General features: G+C 44.7%; 1 long non-coding RNA gene across 11 annotated transcripts; it reads left to right on the top strand.

The window, feature by feature from the left end:
• On the top strand, nt 1-26872 carry LOC128077606 (uncharacterized). Of its 11 annotated transcripts, none has more exons than XR_008205078.1 (11): nt 1-168; nt 6241-6366; nt 8118-8323; nt 8408-8530; nt 10139-10325; nt 11478-11653; nt 14085-14157; nt 17974-20798; nt 22328-23361; nt 24709-24887; nt 26756-26872. It is a non-coding gene; the product is annotated as an uncharacterized LOC128077606 (long non-coding RNA). The 11 variants fall into 11 exon arrangements; XR_008205084.1 differs by having other exon boundaries at nt 6241-8323; nt 17974-19267; nt 20704-21530; nt 21578-23361; XR_008205081.1 differs by adding an exon at nt 13329-13413 and having other exon boundaries at nt 6241-8323.
• The last annotated feature ends 1077 nt before the right edge of the window (nt 26873-27949 follow it).

The raw sequence follows: 27949 nt of genomic DNA, 5'->3' as shown, positions 1-27949 counted from the left end.
TTGTCCTATGAGCACTGGTCAGCCAGAAGCAGCTCCTGTGAAATAAGGAGATTTGGGTATAGCTGGTTTGGTCAGTAGTGATGGGAGAACTCTGTATGAGAAAGCATCTGTGGGAAGTCTGAGAGCGAACCTCAGTTTCCTCTGTCTGCAATAGAGTCCAAAAGAAAGGTGTGTGCAGTGGCTGAAAGTGAGTCTGGTGTGGGCATGGCATTCCATGAAGTGCAGAAAGAAAATGAGAGTATGCATCAGATATCAGGCTGCACTGAAATTAAAAGGCCTGGCTTTTTGCTTAATTGATTATGGAGTGGCAGGCTGCACTGGGTGAATTAATTATGGAGAAGGAAAGATAGAAGGAAGTGAAATACTGCCGCTGTTGTGTCCATATTACTTGTTTGCCATCTGTCTGTGGAAATGAAGGAGAAGTGGGACAAAAAACGAGAGCTCAGAAGGCTGGTGGTGAATGTCAGAAATGGCCATTGAAATGCTGCGGTTCCCTGATGCTCCTAACCCTCTAGTCAATCCATTCCTTTCAGTTACATGCCTTCAGAGGCCGAGATCTTCTCTAATCTGGGAACCGAGGGTAAAAACCCTGAGTAATGAAAGTGATTTATATTTTCTCTTTTAGCCCAATGACCTTGGAATAGATGGGGTTTGTGATGTGGATACCATTCTTGGTAAGCTCACAGAACAACAAGTGAGCTGTGTTCGTCCCTGAGGCATCCTCAGCACAAAGCCCATCTTGCAGCTGCAGAGATTGCTCAGTGCTGTGTCTGCAGCCCTCCCCACGGCTCCTGCTGGTGTTGGTGCTGGAGTGGGGACAGGGATGTGGCCCTGAGGCATGGGGGTAGGGGGGACAAGGATTCCTCTGCTGGTGGGGGAGGTTTAAAATGCAAGGTTTGAAATAAGTTTGCAGAGTTTCAGTGGCTGATCCTTATGCTTTTGTGCATAGCTGAGAGACTGAGTGGTGCTGGATGATGGATTGAGACTGGACTTGATGATCTCAGAGGTCTTTTCCAATCTTAATGATTCTGTGCTTCTATGATGGCTCTGTGACTCTGTCCTTAGCAAAAAAATTGCAGAGTTGTCTTCCAGACATTTGCTGGCATGTTCATGCAAGCATCCTCTCCTAACAGCACCGCTTGGAAATTGAGATAGAGTCCAAAAACTTAGATCTGGGGTTTGTGCTCAAGAATATATATACCTTTATCTGGGATGTATATCCTGGTATGATAATTTCATGCTAAAACCAATGGTGCTATGAGAATAAAATCACAAGTGGATTTGTGATGGAGAATCAAGAGAGGTGCAGGCAGCTCCCCACGGTCAGCTCAGTGAAATTGTGATGAAATTACTGTGTATGCAACAGAAAGCAAACAACTTGTAATTCTGTTCAGAGCCAAGGTTCCATTAGAATCAGAATTATCTTCTGAATGTTGCACTGGCTTTTACTGTGTTATTTTCTGAACAGCCCTGCTGTGTTCCCACTGGGCCGTGTCTTGAGTGGCTGTGCAAGTTTGGCGAGCTTTTCTGGTGTGTCTGTGCTTGATATTCGTGCAAATAGTGCAGTTTATGAGTGACTAAAAAGCCCAGCCTATGGTTTCTCTCTGCAGTGGCTGAACTGTGGTTTTCCATTTCATACATCATTTACAGCTCAGTGCAGTGATTCCACAAAGCCAGCGCACATCCTCCAGACAAAGCTGAGAGCAAAAGTACAAAGATTATTTTTAAGATTTCAGTTGTCATCACCATCACGCGTGCCTGACACCAGGTGCAATTTGCTGCATCTCACCAAGTTGCCCAGAGCACTTCTTGGAACCTCGGCACTGATTCAGCTGAGTTAATTCCTGAGGTCAGTCCCATAAAGGTGCCTTTGCCTACTGCCTGTTCCCTTCCCCCAGCACTTGGCCTTGGCCTCAAGAGTCCTCTGGGTCTGGTCCATGCAAAACCACTCATCTTCCAGCCTGCTTTGCCCTCCATCCCTTCTCTTGGTTTTTGGCCATATCCTTTCCTTCCCTGGGAAGATGCTGGTCCTTCCTTGCCCTCTTTTTTCTTATAGGACACTGCAAGGAAGCAATGTCATTAATGTCTTTACGGCTTTGTTTTCCAGGCATAGGAGGCAGCAAGAAATCTTTAACTAGAGAGAACTCTCTGTTTCACTGGGGGTGAAGTTGTCTTCCAGAAGTGCCCATCCTCCTCCTAAAACCCCACTTGAGACATGCTCAGCAGCTGCATCTCTTAGCCGTGAGCTTTCAGCCAGCGCTGCCTTCAAGCACTAAAAATAAGCACTGCAATGTGTCATCACCATTCATTTGCATGTTGGAAAACAGAGCATGGAAGCTGTCTATGTTTGGGGGTTTTCGTTTAGGAGATTTCAGTGATTTTGGAGATACAATACCGGGCAATCCATCTTAAGCTTCCATTTGGAAACTGAGACAGGATATAAGAAGATTTCTGTATTAGGCTTTTCTCTTGTTGGTAAGTAGTGAGAGGAAAAAGTAGCTGTACCCATTCCTTGGTGGCTCAGAATCACTTTTGCTCAATAGAGATTGAAGGAAAAATAGCATCTTAAGTGACTTTGAAGTTTACTGCTATTCCAGTTCTGTCCCATATAAAGGAGAAATTTATTTCCTTTTATTTATATTCATAAAATGTTTATGTAGTACTTAGTACTCAGCAATGAATAATTGTTCACTAGACAGAAACTGTTCAAAGCTATTGGCATCCATCTCTCCAAGTCCTGTTATTTTATCATGAATCCCTGCTCCAACCCCCTTACCCACCTGCAGCCCCATGCCCTCCTCACACTGCTCCCATCCATCGGCCAGAGGGTGGTGAGGCACTGGCACAGGTTGCCCAAGGAGGCTGTGGATGCCCCATCCCTGCAGGCATCCAAGGCCAGGCTGGATGTGGCTCTGGGCAGCCTGGGCTGCTGGTTGGTGACCTGCACATAGGTGAGGATTATGCTCCTTTTCAACCCAGGCCATTCTACGATTCATGCCTTGGCTGTGTTCCCCCTCTTGGCCTTGTCTTTCTCCTCTGGTCCCAGTGGGAGATCAGAACCCAATGTTCCAGTGCTGCAGTTATCATTAACATTAACTCAGAATCTGTTCAACGCATTTAGATATGGTGTGCAGTCAAATTACACAGATTTTAATAAGTCGGCCAATTTTCAGCATTCCCTTCATCTGATGTAATTGAACTTTAACTTCAGGCATTTAAGACTTGATCATTGCTTTCAGGGCATGCCTTTTAAAGAGGATAGCAATTAGAGATAGACAGTATCATATAAGAATCCTGATGGGCTTATAATACACACTTTCAATTTCTTCCCATTAATTAAAGAGTTGTTTTAAAACGATCTAAGAGGATATTATTATGAATGTTGATTAGTATTTTGACCCTTCTTCATGCAAGCAATAAATTATTTGGAAAAAAACATCTACTATTAGGTAAGGAAGTGAAGCAGGGTGAATCATTGTTCAGAAATGGAAGAGAAACTAAAAGAATTGGGATCTGATCACAGTGAAATTGTTGGCCTGATTGCTTTCCTTTCATGCAGCTGAGAGTTGCAGTAAAACTGGGAATGCAGCAAAGATTGATGGCTTTGCAGTGTTAGCTTCCCTGTAAAAGTGGACGAGTCCTTGGGCAGGCTCATTCACTTTTCCAACAGAAGATTTTACTGAAAAAATGAAGGATGGTAACCACAGAAGTGGCAGAAATCAGCACAGCTGCAGCACATAACCAGAAGAACGAGCTCAATTTTAGTAATCATTTCAATTTGGTTGCAGTGTCTGTAGAGGCACCAAAGCAGGTGGGTGAGTTAGCGCGGTGCTCGGAGCGCTGAGCTTCTCAGTGATGGTCCAAATTAATCTGAAGCCCAAAAGGTTTTCAGGTGGACCCAAGTAAAACTGGATAAAAGACAAGATGAATCCAAGCTTTCAGACTGGTAAGGCGAGATGAGGGTCTCAGACCTCACAACAAATTTGAGTCTAGTTTGGAACCATTTGGAGTAAGAGAACAGAGGAGATAAATCAAGAGCTTGCAGCAGCTCAGTGTTTCCATGGTCCTTCAGCCCTGACGGCACGCAATAGGCTGTGTCAAAGCCAGGGTGATGGTACTGCAGGCTGCATTATTTATTGGCAGACTGGCACACCCAGGCTTGTTTGTTCACTTCATTGGTCATTAATCCACAGTCATTCAGAGAATATAAACAGAATTAGGGTTCAAGTGAATTTTGCAGCCTGTGCAAGGAAACACATTTATTGCTATAGTTCAATGGAAGGTTTGCTGCCAAACAATTTTCCACTACAGATTAAATGTTATATGGCAATTTTAAAGAATAAACTCAAACTAACTCTAACGCTAGAACAGCAGTTTATAAACAGTATGCTTTCAATCAAATGTTATACTATTTTATATCAATTCAGAGTATATAAAAATTAAATAAATGATGTAGCAATGCTGGTTGTTTCAAAATTTGGGCTATTTTTAAATAGGCTTTACTGGTAACAGTGGCCTGTGAGACGCACACGATGCGTGAGCGCCAGGCAGCACATTGGTGGCTAAATTATTGCAGTTTAGTAGATTTAGTAATGTTTTCATAGGGAAACAAAACAAAAAATTCTGATCAGATTTGCATCCTCTTTTGATTCCCTGAGGGACCAAAGAATTGATCAGAATTGAGATAATTTGTCTGTTGAAGCTATTTGTCTCCATTCGTAAAACCTCACACGGAGGCAGTGCAATGAATAGGGAACTTTTTTCTTAGGCCTCTTAGTACAAAAACTTCCTGTTTTTATGGGGTTTTTGTGTTCATGTTTGTCTTCCTGACTAAAAAATAAAAAGGCTAAAAGAGTTGGATTTGGTTCCATTAAGGATAGAGCTCTTCAGAGTCTGGAAAGCAGCATGATAACTTACTGAGTGGATGATCCCTAGAGTATTTAAATTGCTATTTATGAGCAAAGAGAAACAGAAGGAATAGATTATGCGACTTTTCTGGTGGTACTAATTTGCAGTAAAGTGGGCATTGTTTCTGGCATCAGAGAATTGCTATGCCATAATGCAAAGCATCAGAAACAATATGGGAATGACTTATGCTGGGGACTCGTCGCCAGTTTGTCAGTGGCTGTTGTGGAGGTAATTTACTTGTCCTGCTCTCTGCATTGATTTGTTAGGAGGAAAGTTATAATCGTGGAGAACCCACAGTCCCCGTTCTCTGAAAAGATTAATCAAGTAAAATCTTCACTGCTTAAGTAGGTAAAGGCAGTTCTTAATATCTGAAACAATGAGGAATACAGGTTTTGAAATGTTTTACTGTTTAAATTAATAGCTTCACATCTGCTTAAAAAGATAACACTGTCCTGAATAAAGCGTGACTTCCCAGTTTGGTATAATGACTCTTTTTCAGATGATATTACAGAGAGCCATAGAATATGAGATGAACCTTAATTAATATTCTTTCAATTGCAATATATTGCACTGTCAAATTCTTCTAATATTCATGAACTAGTGAGAAGCTGGTTATAAAGCTAATGACGAGGAAACGAAAAGAATAAAGGTCCAACTCTATCTTCTAGAGAAGACAACTATTTAATTCCTATCTTCCATGCATTATTCAAAGCTTGCTTTTAAAGGTATAGGCAGGGATCCAAATTCTGCCATCACTTATATGCAGGAAATACATAAGTATTAATATTTCATTGGAAGTTCATTTCAAATTTGTTCAAGTTTCTTGAAAAGAAAGGTAGCCTTGTATGCATTAATAGCTGGGTCGGCGTGCAGCAGGCTTTGGCCACTTGCTGTACTGACTGAGCAGCAGTGGTGCCTTTTAAGCCCTTGTTGAACTTGAGCTTAGGCTGCTCCTATTGCCCTGGGTAGGAGCAGGAGATCTGGTGGTACCAAGTGATGGTTTGTGCTGGCAGATTATGCCCCTGCTGGCTTGAATTGAGAACTGAAGTCGTAAAATCACTTGAAGTTGGTTTTGTGCAGCGTGTAGAACAATAGAATCATAGAATGGCTTGGATTGGAAGGGACCTCAAGGATCATGAAGCTCCAACCTCTTTGCTGCAGGTAGGGCGGCCAACCTCCATATCTGATACCAGACCATTCTGCCCAGGGCTCCATCCAAGCTGGCCTTGAACACCTCCAGGGACAGGGCATCAAGGGAGGGGTATAAGCCACAAACTCTCCCTTCTGAGGTGTCCTCCTAATAAAACAGCCTTATTTTATTCTGTTTTGTAGTGTAACCAGTTGACACCCACTGACGATGCTTTCCCCAGTGTTGCTGCCTGACCCTGTTCTACGTACCTCACTGCTGAACACCCAACCAGCCACGTGTGGTCCTGAGCTGAGAGGTGTGACCATAAGGTATCAAATGCAGACAAATAAAGCTCTGTTTGAGACTGTGGATGACATGAAGTATGTGTATATATATGAATATATATGAGTTTTTTAGAGCATTGCCTTGGTGAACCTCCCCAGAGATTAGCTTGATCTCAATCTTTTTGTCTCCCCAGTCCGTGTCCACTTTGCAGGTTGGGCCATGCCTTTGGAGATGTGGCTCACATACATTTTCAGGTTCATGCATTTGACATAAAAGCACGTTTAATACAGCCAGCAAGGAAACCAAAGGTAGAGACAGGTTTTGTAATTATGAAGTAGCTTTTCTCTCTATGGTGCTTGAGATATAAGATGATAGGATTGTGCAGTCATAAAAAAGGAATAGCTTTTCAAAATCAGCTGTGTGGTGACTAGAAAATAATCATTTTTTACAATAAATAAATCAAAAATCATGTTTACAGCTCCTGGAGTTTAGAAATAACAGCTGACAAACGAAATAAAATCTTGATAGTAACATATAACGGTGAAAGAAACCACTTTTCAGTTGACCTACTCTAAAAGTCATTAAGTAGCAATGTGCTGACAACACAGGAAAAATAACCTTGCAGAGACTTTTATTGGCTTTCCTACTGAGCATCACGTAATGTCAGAGCCGGTGTAGGGATTTAAGGCAGCAATCATACAGCATGTCCTTAATTATTTCATATCGCCATTAGATGGGCAGTTTTTGTTGATCAGTTCATAGAATGCCAAACTCAGTGTTCAGCTCAAAATCTCAGTGCCAGTTACTTTCCTAACGAAAATTGATCCTACTGGTGGTTTAAGATCAAGCCCATGGCCATTCTCCCGAGGTAACAAGATTTTTGATGTTAATAGCAGGCACTACAAACTAAAGGCTTTCCTCCCATATGCATTTACTGAAATTGCCTATTATTAAACATGCTATAAAACGAGGTGGGTGCTGTAAGCACAATGTGGCTGGAAGCAGGGATGTGAGGAGATGATGCATGGAAATCTCCCCTGTACTTCCTGCAGTTGTTTTCTTTGGTCTCAAGGCCACCCAGCCCTCCGTGCTCCCACTGGGCAGCTCAGCACAGGGCTGCACAGCCCTTGGGCTCCCAATGGTTTTCTCCATTGGGAGAAATAACCCAGATTGCCTGATTGGTGTGGATTTGTATTTTTTTTCAAAAACTTAAAGTCATTTTTCCTATAGGAATGAGCAAAAAAAAAGTCTCTTTGGTATGTCTTAAGTGAATCTGTCTGAGTCACAACTTGTTCTGCAATAAACCTACTTGTCTTCTCTCTTCAGTTTTATAGCTGTTGTTAAAGAATAGAGCCAGGACAGTTCTGTCAGGTGGTGTGAAGCTGTTGGAGAGCAAGAAGAGCACTTTATTTAAAGATAATAATTTAAAAAGTTTCCTCACATGTTGTTTTCTTTTCAAATATAACTTGAAATACGCTTGCTACTGTTGGGTTTGTTTTCTTTAAAGGCAGAAAAGAATCATTTGAAAAAGTTAAGATTATTCCAGCTGCACCCACCCCAAAAAAAAGGGATTTATGGAGCAGCTGGACTCTTCTTACGTTCAGATTCATTAGCTTGGGGTGATCTATGAGCTCTTGCTGATGACATGCTGACTGACATGCTGCACAGCAAGCTGATTTAGCTGTTATGCATTCCTTGCAACTTTCATTATCTTCAGAGCTGGGCATGCCGTGAACAAAGGCACGCAGGTAAAGACAGACCTTTTTGCTGGAGAAGATTCTTTAATCTGCTTTAGCATGTGAAAGCCCCCACTGAGCACTTGGCACATGGCAAGGATGTCAGTAATAACGGAACGCCTGCCTGCAGTAAATGGAGAATTAAACCCCTGCAATCCACTCGCTCTCCATGACGCACGCCCCGGTATTTTGTAATTGCAGCGCAAATTGCTTTCCGAGGAGATCGTGTTCAGCTCTCAGCTTCTGCAGTGACACTCCTGAAGAGGTGAGGTCCTTTACACTTATCATTAAAACCCAGCGATCACAAATCACTTCCCAACATGGCACTCGCTCTTTTAATCTGAGGCAGATAACCGGCGCATCCCGAAGAAGCTTCAGCTTGCATCTGGGTGACAGATAAGAAATTTCATTGGACAGGTTTCCCTCGTGATAGACAGAAGTAATATCTCCGGCAGCAGGAGTGCTCAACCATGTAAGTCTCCATAAAGTTAACAGTTTGGGAGTAAACAGCTTTTTATGCAAGAGGAGATGTAAGGAAATACAGTTCTGCTCGCGCTCTGCCATTGAATTACCATTCCAGGCACAGCAGAGGGCTGTTCCAAGGCTGACGCTTGAAAATGAGCCTGGAAAAGTGAGTGTGAGCTGGAATTGTGTGGGGGATGGAGGAGGAGGCCCATTTGTTTCATAGGAAAAGCTCCACTCCAGAAAATTGTCCACTTGTATTTGATGAAGGAGAGGAAAGGAGCAGCTGCCATTATTCCCTGGAGAAGTTGCTCTGCAGAATCCCCTATTTTGAAAAACTACAGATGAAAGTGGTTCTGGTTGGCCTTGGGTGGGTATTTGTAACTATCTGTGGCATTCTTCCCATGGTACGTGGCTATCTCCTGTTGGTCCAGAGGAAGGTGGGATGGGACTGTCACCTGGGAAATGAGCTGGGTGTGACAACAAAGAGTGGAGAGCCCTCCTCTACATGTGGCACATTCCTGTCTGAGCAGGGATGTAGTGCAGGGAATGCTTGGCACCGAGCGCTGAAACTTTAAAAGCATATTCAAGATTATAAGTCACGAATGTACAAGTCTGACACATTGCTGCTCCATTTGGAGCTAAAGCAATGTAAGACACTGTGAGGATGCACATCGTTCAGGGAGAACAAAGATAGCTGGAAAACAGCCTGTGGGATTTCAGCTTTCAGAAAATGTGAGGATGTCTGTGGATAGTGATAGGACAGGGGGGAATGGCTTTAAAGTGGGACAGAGGAGGTTGAGGTTGGATATTAGGAGGAAGTTTTTCAGCCAGAGGGTGGTGAGGCACTGGCACAAGTTGCCCAAGGAGGCTGTGGATGCCCCATCCCTGCAGGCATTCAAGGCCAGGCTGGATGTGGCTCTGGGCAGCCTGGGCTGCTGGTTGGTGACCTGCACACAGCAGGGGGTTGGAGCTGGATGAGCACTGTGCTCCTTTGCAACCCAGGCCATTCTAGGATTCTATAATTCCACCTCCTCCAGGAAGTGAAATTATTTCTTGTTTTGTCCTGCAAACAAGAATCACTTTCAGTCCATATTGCCAGGAGAGGATTCAGAAAGGCCACAGAGACTGCAGATGGGAGCCCCACTGCCCAGGGCTGCACTGCTCTTTGTAGCTGGCAGTGAGGAGGGAGGTGGGAACAGAGCAAACCTCTGCCATGGCATTGTAGCTCCTTAGTGAAAAAGAAAGCTTCTGCACAACCTGGGTGTTGCCTCGGGTGATCAGATTTTAACAAAGATGTGTTTGTTGTTAAAGAAGGGGAGGTTATTACAGTTATTTTCCTTATTAGTGCAATTTCTTTCAAACTTTTATTACTTAATCATACTTGGTTTTCAGGATTAGTGCTTGTTTCTACCTAATGAAGTAGAGCAAAACAGCAGAAACTCTGTTGAAAATAATGATATTTGTTCTGTCCCTCTCCAACTACCAAATGACTGCACAATTAAATGCAAAATAGGCAGAAAGCAGAACCAATTGAGTTATAAAATGACATGCTCTTCCCTTTAGAAAGCAGAAGCTGATCTGCCATGGGTAAGAAGTCCTGTTTTGCCTATTGCAGGCATGCAAGCCTGGTGGAGACCTGAGCACGGACAGTGCTATGAAAGGAGACAGGGCACAGGGTGCTGATGTTGGTTGCAAACATATACAAAACCGACTCTGCTCTGATGTCTGTGTGATGGTGAAGAGTTGAAATGTTGCACTTCAGTGATTCTCCAGACCATGCCTATACTGGGGAATAAATTCAGGTGAGCACGATCTCATTTACTGCTGAAATACTCGGCTGTACTGTAGAGTACCTAATGTCATTTTTACAAGGATATAACAAGTGACTGGGAGATGTTATTATAAGAGATGGGCTTTGTATGCTCAGAAATCCTCTCTGTACTGAGGAGCTTTGAGGGAAATCAACAGGTGCTGCTGGAAGTAGGGGAAGGTGACTCAAGGCAGGAGAGCCTTGTGCCCTGGGCAGGTGTGGGGCACAAGAGCAAACCCTGGCATAAAGCAGCATTAATCGGAGAATGAGGAAAGGGGCATGGAATGCTGGTTTCTTTGCCATTTATTCCGTCTGGATCGCCACCTCAGTGCTGGCTTGCAGTCTGTAAGGTGGGGAGACCTCACTGTGGCCTTAAAATACTTGAAGAGAGCATATACACAGGAGGGGGAATGGCTGTTTATGAGGGTGGATAGTGATAGGACAAGGGGGAATGGTTTTAAATTGAGGCAGGGGAGGTTTAGGTTGGATATTAAAAGGAAGTTTTTCCCCCAGAGGGTGGTGAGGCACTGGCACAGGTTGCCCAAGGAGGCTATGGATGCCCCATCCCTGCAAGGCATTCAAGGCCAGGCTGGATGTGGCTCTGGGCAGCCTGGGCTGCTGGTTGGTGACCTGCACACAGCAGGGGGTTGGAGCTGGATGAGCACTGTGCTCCTTTGCAAGCCAGGCCATTCTATGATTCCATGTATCTCCAAAGTAATGTAAAGAAGTTTTGGTGGGGAAGCTGTGTTGCACCAGGGATTACTCTTGCAGCATTGAAGCAAGCAAAGGCTCCACCTGAACAACAGGCACCCAGTGCTGTGGTGTCTCAGTCAGATATGCCAGACGCTGCCAGCACCCTCCCCAGAGCAGGAGGTGCCAGACCTGGCTTCCACCACCTGCTTCATGAAAAGGTGGTAGGAAAATACACCAGCATTGTTTGCTCACAAAGAAATGCAGAAATGAAGGGGCAGAGGATGTTGGGCTGCTGCTATGTGAGGCACGGTGCAGGCAGCGGGGCTGGGCTGCCCTGCAGGATGGTCCTTGGGACAAAAGGAGCTGAGCAAACAAAGCCTAGCTCCAGTTTCTCACTTCCCTTCCCTGCTCCTTCTGAAGTGCTTTTCATCTCTCCCAACTCACCTTCCAGCACTGTTCCAGTGGAAGGAGAACCGAGCAACAGAGAGAGGAACTCTCCTGCTGACAGCAGGCAGCTGGCACGAAGAGCACAGAAAATCCAACCCTCCCCTCCCAGACTCCCATGAAAAGAATAGAGGGCGATGCGGCCGCTGGAACGGAGCTCTGAAGTACTGCTGCAACGTGCAGGTAAAATAAAGGTGCTTCATTCATATTATCTGAGCAGAGGAGTTCTGAGGAGCAGTGCTTTGTTGGCTCTCTCTGCTTCTTTCCTGCACACCATTGCTTGGGCTTGTGGCAAATGGAGACGTTGAGACGCTGTGGTTTAAGGCGCAAACAAATAAAATATCGTTTCTCTATATAAATAAAATCATAGCAGTGAATTATTCATATTCTGTGCTAAAATATTTTTATGAATTCAAGAGATCTGAAACTATATAATATGTCTCTCTAAAGACATTTTAGAATATTTATGAAAACAATTCATAAAATTAAATCCCATTAGTTCTAGATTAGCACTTGACATTTGTCAGACTAATAACTTTTCTTAGCTAGAGGGGATACCCTGACTTTCAATAACACTTAATGGATTCTCTTCCTGATATCTATTTGGCAGTGTTGGGCTTACACTTACTTATATAAATGGCCCTGATCTGACAGGACTGTGCTTTTCTTTGGGATGCAGCTTTACTCTGTCCCCTTCTGCCAGCCACGTATATGCATGCATTCCGTTGGCACAGCCAGCAGAACCTCCTTTCAGATCTGTTGTGCTCTGTACAATTAGCTTAAACTAGAAAATTCACACATTGGAAACAGTTAATTCATTTATTCTTATGCCAATGCTGACAAAGTTGTTTATATGGTTGTCTGCATGTTTGGAAGAAAGGTTGTCTTGGTTTCATTAATACATCATAAATGTTCATGAATCACGTCTGCTTGCTTGTCACATTCTACACCAGGGACAATTTTTATTGAGATTTCTTTAGCTACGTCTCTTACTTCCATGGGAAAATGAAAATGAACAAAATTCAGGAAGCAACAAAACCAGATCAAAGAGCCTTGTCTTCTGCCTGGTTTGAATGCTGTAATGGAGCAAGTGTCACGCTTTGTACGTAGATGTGAACAACTTTGATGTCTGTGAATGTAAGATCAGTGCAATATATTGCTTCGAATTACACCAGAACAAAGTTGTCTCAGATAGCTGGAAATGAGAACTTGAGGAAGGTGTCTGTGCCACAGCCCTTCATACAGTGCTTCCATGCTGCAGGTGGACTGCACTGCCTGCATGGTACCTTGGAACTGGCAAGCAACAGTGTGTTAGAATGGGTACCTAAGGGATGAGCAGTGGGGCACCGAGGCCCATTATCACAAATTAGACTCTCTCTGTTTCACAGACCTCTCCAAATTTCATGCTGGCACCCTGGAGCACTGAGATCATGGGATCATAGAAATTGCTGGGTTGCAAAGGAGCACAGTGCTCATCCAGCTCCAACCCCCTGCTGTGTGCAGGTCACCAACCAGCAGTCCAGGCTGCCCAGAGCCACATCCAGCCTGGCCTTGGATGCCTGCAGGGATGGGGCATCCACAGCCTCCTTGGGCAACCTGTTCCAGTGCATCAGAGCTGTGGCTCTGCAAACACTGCCCTGTAGGAGCACTTTGTTTTCTGGCTTACAGCCACCCCTGGCAGCCAGAACCAGGGCATTTTGCTGGCCAGGCCTGGAGCCAGCAGGATGATGCTTCCCCAGCCCTCTGCAAACCTTCCACGCTGCTTCTTTAATCTCTGGGCCACCAATGCTTGAATGCTTTGCTACACCACAGTGCAACGTCAAGCAGAGCAGCTGAAAGCATCTTATTGTGCCAGCAGCCCGGTGGGCACAGGGCATTCCCATGGAGAACGGACTCTGCTCGAGCACTTGGCTCACACTCCCTGCAGGTGGGAGGGAGCTGAGGTGAGTATAAAGTGTCTGATCTACAAAACACATAAGTTACGTTTAATTCAGGTCCTCACCATGGTAGAGATGCATTAAATATGAATGAATTTGCAGTGTTTAAATGATTAGGAAGCTTGCATGGCATGAATTACCTTCAAAACAAAGCAATTCGCTGAACTTTTCTTCACCCTTTCCCACTGGTCTTGAAAAGCATTTGAATGTGAACCATCAGATATTTCTGTCACCTGAATACTTTTATACAGGTACAGTGAGGAAGAAAACACCCAAAATGTCACAAGTAGAATTTGTGTGAATCCTGGCTAGCCTGGATGAGCTCTATGGGTGTGACATCGTGTCAGAGATCCCTGCTGCCAGGGCTCCTGATGGCCACTGCAACCATTTGGCACAGCATCAGGCATCAGTGCTGGAGATAGAGATGTTTATTTGTTACAGAGAACATAAAAGTCTTTCTTTGGAAGAATCAAAAAAGAAATAGTGTCTCATCTCCTACTTCTGTAGCGTCTTTGGGGTCAAGGCTTAGCTCAAAAGCTCTTTTGTTGAGTTTTCCCTGTGATTCTGGCAGCATTCTTCTCTTTTCTTTTCTGTCTGCAGCTTCAAACCCAGCAGCTTGCACATGTGCTTCCTACTCATCCTTTGTTGTTTTTTTTTGTTGGTAAATTTATCTTTAGATGGGAATATGCCATCAGCTCCACTACCTTGCTCCACAGAGGGACGCAATGAAGGAAACCAACCAGTCTGGAGGTAAGGCAATGGTAATTCCAGTGAGCACAGAGTTCCTTAATAGGTTAGAAACAAACATGACAAAATGAAAAGGATGCATTGTAACGGAGAAATTAAAATGAAAAAAATCAGCTTTTATACAAAATAATCATTGTGTAGATCAGAAGAGTTAAATATATAGTGCACAGCACTACAAATCTACTCGCAGCGATAAAAGAAATTTAAAGGCTGTTAAAACCCATAGCTGTGATAAATGCTGTTTTTAAATGCAGAAAAATACAGGAATCATTGATAGTGTTTATTACCATTCCTGTAATAATCCTTTAAAGTTTTCAGCAGCTATGTCTTCTACTTTGGGATACTATTCTAGGAAACTGCTATTCCCTGAGGCAGGGAGGCACTGCAGTGGGGCCTCTTCAGAGAGAGGAGGGCATGAGTGGGGCTGAGGGCTCTGCTTACACATTCCCCTTCCTATTGAGGGGGTGTCCCATTGTCCCTGCATCCCATGTGTCCTTATGTCCCTGTATCCTGGTGCCCCTCTGTCCCTATGTCCCCCTGTCCTGGTGCCCTGTGTCCTGATGTCTCTGTATCCTGGCATCCTTGTGTCCCCATGTCCTTGTGTCCCTGTGCTCTGGCTCTGCAGAATGTGAGGACAGTCTGTAGAGGAGCATGCAGGAGATGTCACAGCAACCCATTGCATTCCCTGGCTTCCCACTGGGCTGCACACTGCTGGTGGGGAGCTCCTGTCTGTGTGTTCCTCTGGCTGTGTGATGGGGAACTGCTTTGGCTTCAGGAGCAAGTATGTCTTAATGAAGAGATGGGGTGAGAAGCCACGCAGGAGCTGCCATTAAGAGTGAGGTTTGCTGCTCTCAGCACTGTCACAGTTATTGCCATCTCTGCCATATGCATTTCACTCCAAACCCTGACATCCGCGGGCAGCACTTCTCCAGGTGGGAGCTCTGCAGCACCACGGGGTCCCCATCTGGTGGCACTAAATTTGGAGTTGTGCAGCAAAATCAGAACAGGGTTAAGGTTAATGAATGCCTGCAGACAATGAGCTGCAGGGCCATGTGAGCTAATGAGAGGGTTTTTTTTGCATCTGAGGGATCCCGTGGTTGTTGTAAGGGATTGAGGAGGATGGAAGAGGGCATCCCCTGGAGGACACGTCCTACTGGCTTTAACCAGAGCTCTAAATGTGTTTATTGCTCAGCTACTCACTCTTGAGTGATTTAATGCTTTTGTGCAGATTCCTCATACTGCATAGGCACATTGTTCTGGTGCTAAACAGAACCAGCCACATCTCAGGAAAAGCATCACCTAGGAGCCATTGCAGCTAGATTGATAAATATTGCATGGCTGCTGAATGTTTAGTAGCTGTAATTAAAGCTAATAGGATGCTTGCAATTAGTAATAGGGAAAGGGGAATTGTAAAAAGCGCAGCTACTCACATTATTTATTGCAGACATTTAGACCTTGCTCATCCTGAGACCCTTGTATTTAATAGATGTATACCAACTGGATATTTGGGCTTTAGCTGCAGCCTGCAAAAGATCTTCTTCATTTTTTTCTTTCTTTTTTTTCCCTTTAAAGCATAGTCTATGGGCAAAAGAGGACTTTTACACTTCTTTTGGACTCTATGTATGAACTTCTGGGTGCAGGCAGTAACTCTTCATGCTGTATTTTACCATAGCTGTCGTTTGGCAGGAAGATCAAATCCTTGCTAATTATTGCTACATCAAGCAAAGCATGTCTTTTTGGTTTTAATTTGATCGGGTTTCTTTTGTTTTGCTTTTTGTCTTTCATGCATTTAGCAAATGTAGTGCATTTCACTCATGGAAGAGACTTGTTTGCATGAAGGTGAGGTGTGTGGGGAAGCATCTGGGGCTGTGCAGCAGTGCTGGCTGATCTGGGGGCTGCTCAGCAGCTCTGTCAGGATATAAATGGGACACAAGCAAAAGACAGAGGAGAGAGAGCATTGTGAATTGCTAAGAAATAGCCATTTGTTGCCTGAACTTGTCCAACAGCATTTTGCAGCAGTCATCCTGGTGCTAATTCAGGGAGCAGCTCTCTGAGCAGAGCAGCTCTGGGGGATGCCTGGTGTGGTGCACCTGGCAGCTTGCAACCCCAGTGGCTTCAGCAGCTTCTGCAAAGCTCTTGCAAGTTCTCCTCCCATGTGTGAGGCTGCTCTGCATCATCACCTGTGCTGTGGCTGCTTTTATACTCAGACTGGTACCATGTCCACCTGCAAGCCAGACCCCAAGGCTTCAGCTAAACAGGAAAGCAAGAATTATATCCATTATTACCATTCTGAATTTTAATCTTCTCTAGCAAGCATCACACTTCTACGGTAGGAATTGAGCTTTATGTATCAACATATTAAACATCAATTTAACACACCCATCTGTCACAGTGGTCCAGAAGGAGAAACAATTATATATGCAGGCAAAAGATCTTGTTTTGCATTGGGAAGATGCCATAGCAAATAAAAGGATCATAATATCATAGAATGGCCTGGGTTGAGAAGGACCACAATGCTCAAGTAGTTTCAACCCCCTGCTATGTGCAGGGTTGCCAACCAGCAGACCAGGCTGCCCAGAGCCACATCCAGCCTGGCTTCTTAGTCTTGAGGCCTTGGCTTCTGTAACCTGGGAGGCTCTCCTGCTTGTTAAGCAATGTGAGTTTTCTATCCATCCTTTTTTCTCATTCAGCGCACAAGTCTCAAGATTGTTTGGCAGAAAAACAACACTGGGTGCTGAGATTCGGTGTGGGATTGATGATTTACAAGAATGAAAGCAGAGGAAGGAAACAGATTCACACAGTTATATCCTACTTTTCTTTAGAACAAAAATGGAATGCTTAGATCAGATTGAGTTTAGGCACAGCACAAAGATTCATTCCTTTCCTTACATTTTACTTTCATTCTGAGATTACCCAGAAAGTCACAGCTTTATTTCAGCAAAATTCAAATTAACACACCCTGATACAAAGGTAGTGTTGGAACAGTCATAAGGATGTTTCCAAAGAACTACTGTCCCCTATTTTTGATGCATATGTTCTTCTGGTTTCCTATCTCAAACTCTTCTGATCAGCGAGGTCCCTTATACTTTCAGTGAGCACACATTCATATTGGTACAGGAGCTGCACATGGGTTATTCTTGTCAGCCTCCTGATGGCATGTTAGTTCATTACCATAGTTCTGTTTATTACTGGTACTTAACCTCGATCTTGATTAACACAGAAACCAATTTTACCTACCAGTGCTCTGACAAAGACTTTGTGTTTGCCTTTATAAGATTTGCCTGATTTATAGGAGTTATTGGAGGAGGGGTTTGGCCTCTTCTCCCAGGCAACAAACAGGACCCAAGGAAATGGCCACAAGTTGTAGCAGAGGAGGTTTAGGTTAGATGTAAGGAAGAACTCTTTCTCTCAGGCACTTTCAGGCACTGAAAAGGGCTGCTCAGATGGGAGGTGGAGTCGCCATCCCTGGCATGAGGAGCTACGAGATCTGGGCTAGTAGCTTAGTGGCAGCAATGGTGATGGGAGGACAGTTGGACTCGATGATCTTGTAGGTCATTTCCAACCTCATGATTCTATGATTCTATCCATGACCAAATTGCGTCACGCCAGCTACTTCAGCCTATGCATTCCCTCCTTGCATTTGTGAAAAGCTAGAAAGTATCTTAATAGGGTTGCAAGGAACATTTCCAACGAGAGATATTTGTACCATGGGGAGAAAATCAATTGTTGAGGCAAAGCAGAAATGCCCTGGTGGGAAAGTCCTTTCTTGTTGCTGATTTGGCTGCTCAGTCCCAAATTCTCTTTGCCATCTCCCTGCAGGATGTGGAACCACTGGGGAACATCTCCCAGCCTTCTTTCAACTGAAAAAAGTGGAGAAGGAGCACACAGTTCTGGTCATGGCTTTGGGCTGAGGGGGGACACTGTGGCTCTTGGCTGACATGCACAATTAATTCCTTCCCAAAGAAAAGCATTCTGTGTTGAGAAATCCCCCGTTCAGACCCAATGTCTGGGAGCAATATTGTGAGTGTTGAATCACACATTGGTTTTGCTTCTCTTTATTTTTTTTTTCTGTAGCAATTAAGTTTCCATTAAATGGAAGAGGAAAATGCTATGTACAAAATTGAGATAGAGCACAAAGTCAAGGGTAACATCAATTTGCGTACAGTCTTCCAGGAACTCTCAGAAATTGCCCATGTGCTATGGATATCCAGATTCTGTCTCATTTCTCTTAGTTCCTAGTAATGTGATGATGAGAAAAAATCATAATGTGGTTTTAAGAGGCTTTTATAGGGCCGATTTGTTCAGCTGGGGGAAGGAAGCTTGCAAAACCTGGTAGACAATGTCTGTGAATATCTGATAATGGAGGCTGCTTTCTGGAGCAAACTCCTGGACGTGATAACTATATCATAGCTTGTAGTGCAGCTGTAGCTTCATGTTTTGTGCCAAGAAACCACAGAACCATAGAATGGCCTGGGTTGCAAAGGAGCACAGTGCTCATCCAGCTCCAACCCCCTGCTGTGTGCAGGTCACCAACCAGCAGCCCAGGCTGCCCAGAGCCACATCCAGCCTGGCCTTGAATGCCTGCAGGGATGGGGCATCCACAGCCTCCTTGGGCAACCTGTGCCAGTGCCTCACCACCCTGTGGCTGATGAACTTCCTCCTCATATCCAACCTCAGCCTCCCCTGTCTCAGTAACTTGCTGAAGCAGAGATGGCTCAGGAGCTGTTATGTGCACACATATGAGCTTGTACAAGCTCAGAAGAGGAGCAGAGTGTTTAAAATGTCTATAGGAAGGAAAGAAGGCTGGGCAAAGTCTTAGGAAGGGATCAAGCTACTTGCAGACAGGAATTGACTTTCAATGAAGCATTGCAACTCATTTTTTACATCGAGTCTTGAGTTTCTGTGTCACCTACACAGCTTCGAATGGGTCATCTGTGACTGCTATCACATTCTGCAGCATTTACAGCCTGGGTGGAGGAATTTACAAAGAAAATGAGATGCAGGCAAAATGAAAACGAAGGAAATGAACTGTATAGAAGTGTCATGTGAATTGTTTCAGAAATTTCTTCCATTTCACTGTGCCTTATCTAAAAATTTGTATCAAATGGAACCTGTAAGTATTCATATTATCTCTACTTTCATCTGACATGAAGCAGATTAGCTAACGGTAGCAAATTTAGTATGCAGGAAAATGGATTTAAATAACAAAAGTACTCAAAAGCCATCACAGAAAACATGCTGAGCACCATTTTTACAATCTCTGCTCCAAACCTGACCATCAGATATGTTTGGAATTGGTCCCACAGAGCTCCCTGCTCGGTGATGGTGTAACCTGAGTGTGGGGTACAGATCTGCACAACTGCAGGCTGCTCTCTGCCAGGAGCTGCTTTCACCCACGCTATCACTGGTGGCTCTTGGTGCCTGCAGAAGCTCTGAGAGTCTTTGACTGATAGAGGGGATAATAGGGATTTTTAAAATGCAGTATGCAGGATTTGGGCCCTAACTCACTGATGTGCTGAAGCTGGGACCTCTCTTCCTCCCAAAGTACCAAAACTGTATTTCAAAGGTGCAACGTGGCCATCGCTAAGCAAACATATTGCTCTCTTCTAATACCTGAAAGGTGATTGCAGGGAGAGTGGGGCTGGTCTCTTCTCACTGGTGACAGGATGAGGGGAAGTGGCCTCAAGTTGTGTCAGGGCAAATTTAGGTTGGATATCAGGAAAAACTTCTTTATGGAAAGGGTTGTTAAGCACTGGAATAGGCTGCCCAGGAAAGTGGTTGGGTCACCGTCCCTGGGTGTGTTTAAAAACTGTTTGGATGTGGTGCTCAGAGCTGTGATTTAACAGTGGGTTGTTAGGGTAGTATGGTTAGGTTGTGATTGGACTTGATGATCTTTAAGGTCTGTTCCAACCTGAGCAATTCTGTGATTCTATATGCCATCAGAGGGAGGTGCAGCTTTCCTGGGCAAGCACCATAACTTCCTGCCCACTCCACATCCCACTCACATTTGCTCTGTGTTGGATTTATTCCTGTTTTCCAGACCATGGCTGTCACTCTGTGCATTTTGCTACTGGACACCGCAAGTTTCTCGCAGCAGAACAAGAGTGTATGTGAACACGTGGAGCAGTGATTTGCATTAATTACTCCCGAAGTGGCTGCTTTTCCTGCTGTGAGATGCACACAGATGCATTCTGCACTCCCAGCAATGCTGTGGCACTCTTTGAAGATCCCCCGCTTCCTGTGGCACTGTCAGATGTGTCATGTCAGAGGGGAACAGCCCTTCAGAAGCTGCTATGTTGGAAAGGCAAACAACATATGCTGGAAATGCAAACGTGGTGTTGGATTTATTACAAGAGCTGCTGATGAAAATTACATACAGAATCATAGAATGGCTTGGGTTGGAAGGGACCCCAAGGATCATCAAGTTCTAACCCCCCTGCTGCTGGCAGGGCTGCCAACCTCTAGATTTAGAGTGAATCCCTGTGTATCACAGGCTTGGTGATGTTTATGCATTGGTGGTGAAAATGTGATATCACCTTTTTTTTATAGGGACTGAGAAGATGGAAGCTACCAAGCGACTGAAATGTCAATGTTGCTCTGTAGAACTTGTCGTTTCATTTGGATTTTGGAGGGAGAAGGAAAAGGTAATTAAATGTCATCTAAACAGAGGAGTGGAAAGCTTTAACAGGGAGAACAGCATGGTTGCACTGAAAGTATTGTGTCCATGCCCTTGTGGAGAATGAGCTGCTTTTGCATAGATGCACCTCACTGTGGAGACTGTGACATGCTGGCTGCCAGCCGCTGGCCCTGTGAGGCTGCTGCATGAGGGCCATGACTTTGCACACCATGTTTGCACTGCTGCTTTATTTTGATGGTGATTTTGGACTTCACTTACCAAAGAGGTAGAAACTGCAAAAACAAAATAAACCCCAGTATTTGGTATCATCTTGAAATTTCAAAGGATTAGAAGGGGGAAAATGCCAGTTGTATTGCTGTGATCCTTGCGTAGTCATTTGCTGAGCCTTAGGATCTCAAGGCTGTAGAAGCAAGGATGGCTATAAAGTAGATTTTCAGACAAGTTTTGCTGTTACTGAAAGCTGTGTTGTACGACAAATCCATCTGCATAAGGATTCCCCTCCTGGCTGCATATGGCAAGTCAAAAAACAAATTGAATAGGAGTGCAATCACCCACCCTACACCACATCCAGTTATGCCCTGAACACTCAAGCCCTGGAGGATTGGAGCTGAAGCTTTTGCTCTGCATTTCAGCACTCACTGGCCTAAAACAGCAGAGAGATGCACTGAGGGGTCCTGCAAAAAGCTTCTCCTCTGGAAGCAGTCTGCTTTGATAGGAGATAATGACTGGTTAGTATAGAGTTAAATAGAGTTAATAGAGTTAATAGAAATAGAAATAGAAATAGAGTTAAATCATTTAGCTTTTGTTTGAATCAAAAAAGAATCTGCATCTCCCTGCTTCTGCCTGAAAGTGCATGCAAACAGGTGGCAGCGTCCTCTAATACGAAACTCAGTGTCAGTGCTCTGAAGCAAAGAGCTGCATAGTCCTCAAGCTGCTGCTTAACTGTTGTTAGTTAGGCTTAATCTAACTTCAGTCAGTCCAAACATCAGTCACCAAGTGGTCCTGAGATGTCATCACAACCCCCCATCACCATAGAGCAACAGAAATAAATAACATGGAGAAATGTTCCTTGCTCACATTTTTTCCCCTAAGTAATACATAACTTAAAAAATTGATTTTTCTTTGAAGGGTAATAATTTCCGGGATATTACTGTGACACAAACAGGGTTGCTTTATTGCAGCTGAGAAAATCCAGAAGCTTATAGGGTATGTCTGATATATAGCATACATGGTATACAAAGGGTAGGTATATAGGATATGGACTTAGTGTCGGGTAATGCAGCCAGCTGTTGCTGCCTCTCATTAATAATTAGAGACATATTAACACTTTCCAATGGATGCTTTAATTGCTTCCTCCCTCGGGAAAACAAATTTTACAAACCTCAACCTGTTGTTTTCTTGATACCTTTAAAGACTTCTCAGTAATGTCAGCTGTGAATTATCATACATGCATGCCACACGTGAAAGTCAAACATATTGCAGCCCAGCGTTATGAAGCCCTGTTGAGTATCTGTTGTGTTACTGTCGTTGTCACAGCTGCTTTTCCCATGGGAACATTAAGCTGAGACTGGCTATAGCACTCCCTGAATGACAAAAATGAAGATAATGGCCTTGAAAATGGGATTTCAGTGTAATGAGCTGCAGTAAGAGTGATACAAGAAATACTTGAGTGCTTGCTGGTGGTCCAGGAGCACTGCTGAGCAGTGGCACCATGCGCAGTGCAAGCAGTGTCTCTGCAGGAGGATGACTGGAGAAGAGCTGGGTCAGAAATCAGCTTAGGTGCTGTAGAACCATGGAATGGTGCTGCTGCAAAACTGGTGACCTCAGCCTTCATGCATCCCTGGGTGGAGCAAGATGTGCACGTGGAGAGCCCAGCTGCAGGGCTGCACAGATCTGCCCTGTGCTGGGAAAATGATTCTGCAGAGCCACGAGCAAGGGATGCTTCAGGTGCGTGCAAAGAAGATGTGAGGAAGGGTTTGTGTAAATGCCCATGCTGTGCCCAACCATGAGGGATGCCCCCTTCCCTCCCAGCTGCTGGTAGTGTCACACTCATCTAATTTCCTTGCTGAGTGTGTCCAGGGCTGAATTTCACTCATGCAGCTCTCTGAGCAGAAGTGCTGTCTGTTTGGCTGTTAAGTGCAGCCTGGCAAATCTGGTCTCTGAGTAATTAACGGAGTTTTTGACAAGCTGTGCCAACAGGAAGGCTTTGTAGATTGGATGCAAGCACCTTAAGGTCAAATTCACTTTTGTCCCTGCAACCTTAATGCTTCCCCATACATTTCCATCCTGTGCATTGAATGGAAAAGATATCATGTGAGCATGTAATTACAGACTGTATTATAGTGCAATAATTCCTCCACGAGACAGCTAAAGACTAACTGAGAGCTAATCTATCCAAAACCAATATCATAGCTCCAGCACAGGCTGGACTTGGGCCAGATGGGAGCCGGGAACAGCTTTTGTGACATTGATGAATGCGGTGTAGCTGCCGATGGATGAAGAGCAGACATCTCCTCGTATCCTTCCAGACCATTCCAGGGTTCAGTCCTGTGCCACAGTCCTGCCTGAAGGTAAGGACAATCTGTTCAAGAAGGTACTAACACCTTTTGAGCTCCCTACAGCCTCCTCTTCTCCAGGCTGAACATCCCCAGCTCCCTCAGCCTGTCTGCATAGGAGAGGTGCTGCAGCCCTCTGTGCATCCTCATGGCCACCTCTGAGCCCACCCCAGCAGCTCACTGTCACCCTTCAGCTGTGACCTCCCAACCCACTCCATATCCACCCTTTAAGCCTGTATCTCTCCCACTTAAAGATAAGGATGTGCTGTGTGACCATGTCTAAGGCCTTGCACACGCTCGGGTGGATGGACACCAGTTGAAGGAGTACAAAAGAAAGTGCTTAATATGTGATTTTGTACATTACTTGAAATCTGAGACCATCAAACCAAATTCAAAGCGACTTTGGGAACGTTATGGTACTTCTAATATAAGTGGATGTGGCTGATATACTTCTGTCTACTGGATCAGCCACAGTGACAGCTGAACAGAAAATCCATTAGAAAATTTATATGTGTACCGTTGTCTGGAGTTGGAAGAAAGCATATTTTGATGTTCAGATACAAGAAGTATGATGTTCGGGGACTGGAATAATCCCCACAGGATGCCGTTCATTCGCAGTACATCATCCAAGGACAGCCAGCTGCAGGCTCTGCTCTAATTTCCTGGTGAGCTTCCCTGTAATATTTATTGTGCAGACAAAAGAAACCACATCTAGTGAATATTTATATCAGAAAGAGAAGGATTTTTTAATAACTGATAGTCCATATATCCCTGAATAGGAGAGACTGGAGCAAAAACGGACAGATCCAAGCGTGTGGACAGTTTGATTATAGTTTCTAATTGGGAGTACAGAAGATGAGCATTATGGCTCTGATTCATTTTTATGTAGATGGAGGAGTAGCAGTTTCCAGCCAACTCAAGGCAGATTTTGCCTCAGCCTTTGCAAATCACATCCCCTGTGGCTGCCAGTGTGGCCCAGCAGGGCAGGGCACAGTGCATCAGGACCATGAATGCAGCTGGGTGCTCTCACCTGGGGCATGGAATCATAGAATGGCTTGAGTTGGAAGGGAACTCAAGGATCATCAATCTCCAACTCCCCTGCTGCAGGCAGGGCCATCCACCTCCACATTTAATATCAGACTAAGCTGCCCAGGGCCCCATCCAGCCTGGCCTTGAACACCTCCAGGGATGGATGGGGCATCCACAGCTCCTCTGGGCAGCTGTTCCAGCACCTCACCACTCTCTCTAAAGAATTTCCCCATGACATCCCTTCTTCCATCCTTCAACTTCAAACCATTTCCCCTTGTCCTGCTGTTATCTACCCTTTCAAAGAGTTGACTCCTCTCCTCTTTTGTCTTGTAGGAAGATGAGTCCATGGCATACAACACCTGCAGGGTGCTCTGTACAATGCCACAAATCATGCCATACCTGTACCTGATGCACATGCATCGCTATGGGACAAAGTCAGTGGGAAAAAAGCATCTGGTAATGAACAAACTAAAGTTAAAACCAGCACTTTCAGTTCCATCTGAATCTTCAAGGTTAGTCAAAAATACAAGAAATGACAGTAAGATTTGTTTTTTTTAAGATTTACTACTTGAGTCAAAAGTTGTTGGTATATGTTGTGGTAAATGTCATCTCTGGATGCTATGTGTGGGACCAGAGCAGTGGGGCTGTGCTAGCAACAGGGCAACCCCAGGGACCTCAGAGCACCAAGAGACACTGGAAGAAGGAGGGCAGAAATCACTTCACCTGAGGGCTTTAGCATGGGTTGCCATGTGAAGTGTGGGCTAGAGAACCACAGCTCGAGAAGCAAGCTGCTGCTGAAAACCCACAAAACCACCGAGACGATTCCATCTGGCAGCTCAGATCCATCAATGCCTCATTAAACAAATGCCTCCCTTACAAAAGAAAGAGGGAAAAAACAAGTTGTGTGTGTTTCTGAGCGGCCATTTCAGAACAGAGGAGTTAGGGAAAAATTGCAACTGAGAATTTGCAAATATTGGAGTTGCTGATGGAGAGCTCTGGCAGAGGCACAGTGCTTTGTGAGCAGCAGGTGTGGAGACAGACAGAGATTTCCTCCGGTGGATGATCCCCTGAGCAGCAGAGGTAACTTACAGGTGTGTTGGTCGGCACAGCTCAATCTGGCTTTCACTTCATTATATCAAACTTGGTGTGTGTGTGTGCATCGCTGCCAGGGACTGAAATTTCCCCGTCCCAGACAGTGAGAGGCATTTTCAGCAGCTACATTGTGCTGCAGCACTGCCAGCCTGGGGAGTGAGCGCAGATGAATGGTGCCATCTCAGTCCTGCTCGCAGAGCAGCTGAACTCTGCTTAATAGGCAAATAGGTGCAGACAGGAGTGGATGCAGGATGGGAAGCTCTCAGCTGAGACTCAGCAGCCGGCGAGCTCAGTGCTTGCAGCTGCTTCTCTGCAAAGAAAGCAGAGGAACCCTTTCCGGCAGCAGACTGAACTGATCCCAGCTGCTCCAATGGGGCAGTGATGGGTGTGTGGTGGGGTGCTGCACCCCAGTAACAGTGGGGACCCCAGGATGGATGCTCAGGTACCCATGAGGTGCTGGTGGCTTGGTGGGCGTGATGGATAGGAGCAATCTTCAAACCCTTACATCCCACCTAGGGACCAGAGGGCCTTGGTGCACCTCACCCTTTCCAGAAAGCCATGGAGTCAATCCCCAGCAAGAAACAGCAATGGAATACTGTGGCAGTGCCACCTCCTCTCTTCTCAGTACCTGCAGCCCTTCCACTGGAAAAAAATGAATGGGTTGCAGGAGACAATAACATTATTATAAATCAAGTTGTATTTCTATTATAATGACGAAGGGAGAACACACTTTCTATATGCTAAATATATTTGTGTGGTTATATGATAGTAGCATTCCTTAAATTGATGATATTTATCAGCTGAGGAAAACAAATTTCTATATATGGAAGAAAATAATTAAAGGAAAGGGAAGAATAATAGCAACTTCACAGCACTCAAGTCTAGCAACGTCTTAAGAGAAATATTGATGTTCTTTTGAATGCATGTCAAGGAGAAATGGAAAGATAGCAGGGCAATTTCTTCTCCAGTTATAACTACAAAGTATCTTTAAACACTTGCAGTCCTGTATACCTAGGATGAAATTTTGTTTCCAGCAGACTGACTTTTCCTTGCTTTCTCTGATGGGAAAAAGAAAAATTGGTTACAAGGGAATTTTTGTTTATTTGTCTTTTTGGAACCTGTTGAGTGTCATCTACGCTATGCTTAACTTGATGTATCACTGCAAAAAAAAGAGAAAAAAATACAACCTGCAAGTACAGGATCATTGTGGCGAGGCCCAGTGGTGCTGTTACACTTATTTAAGGAGGCTGTTGGCTTTTCCATCATTTCCCCTCTTTTTTTTTTCCAGCTACTGGTGGTTTGGCTGAGATGTCAGCCATCCCTAACCCATGGGCTTGCTTTGCAGAGTAAGGAGTGCAGAGCTGGAGCACAGGCATTGCAGCAGCAGCCAGCCCATTTGGACTCGTGGGAGAGGCGTGCAACACCTTGTTATCAGCCTGCCAGGGCTGGACAGGACATCTGCAGAGCCACAGGTGTGGGCAGCATTGCTTGATTCACCTGATATGTACATCTCAGCAGTGCTCGGTGGGCCTTTATTACAATGCTGGCATAGAGTGCTGTTGCTAAAGCTGTCAGGGCTTATATCACTTGAAAAATAATTGTCCAGTCTCTGAGGACCTGGGTAGTGCTTAACACAACCGTTTTTCTAGGCCGTAATATAAAGCATGACATTGATGTACTGCTACTTCACCTCATAACTGAATTCTAGGGCCTGCATTCCTCGGGTTTATTAGGAACGTTCAGATTGAAATTGCAAATCTCCATGCAAAGCTCACTGCCATTGCTCCCGAGTGAGGCACCCACAGCCCTCCAGTCTCACCAATGGCAGTGCAGCTCAGGGGGGCTCGGGAGCCCAGGTGTGATGCATGGGGGCTTGCAAGGTAAGCAGGAGGCGGTGGGGAATGACAAAAAGCTGATGAAGTTTTCCTGAACTATGCGTTCTTCTTTTTAATTCTAGCTTCCTTTATAGATGCTCTGATAAACAGCAAACAGCTTGTTAACAGTAGCAAAATGGAAATTTCCTCTGCACAGTATAAATTTCAGTGATATACACCAATATAAAGCACAGTGTAAAGCTACGCTCTTCTTTGCAAAAACAAATGTGCCTCAACATCGTACAAGAAACACTAATACAGTACAGCCATTAAGAAATATATAATGTTGACATTAATTGAAGTGAAACGAGGTGTGCTTGGATGAGTAGAACTAAGGGAAACAGGTGAATTGTTTCTGTAACTGAGGGAGGGACTCTGTCATAGGATGGCTGTTGTGCGTGGTGTGACTGCCAGGTCATTATTGCCATCCCTGGGAACAGCCGTGGGCTCACCAGCACGCAGCACTGGCAGCAAGTTAGTGGCATGCACCCCTGAATTGCCTCGGCTGTTTGCTTGTGTAACTCACACCTTTCTTCCATGCTTTTATCCTTATGGTGCCATCACGTTTTTTATCGTGTTTTACTGCCCAGTGCCATACAACACATGGA

The sequence above is a fragment of the Tympanuchus pallidicinctus genome, unplaced genomic scaffold, assembly GCF_026119805.1.
Source record: "Tympanuchus pallidicinctus isolate F22 unplaced genomic scaffold, pur_lepc_1.0 scaffold16, whole genome shotgun sequence".
NCBI lineage: Eukaryota > Metazoa > Chordata > Aves > Galliformes > Phasianidae > Tympanuchus > Tympanuchus pallidicinctus.
Note: the sequence above shows the minus strand (reverse complement) of the source record. Positions and strands in the feature narration are given on the sequence as shown.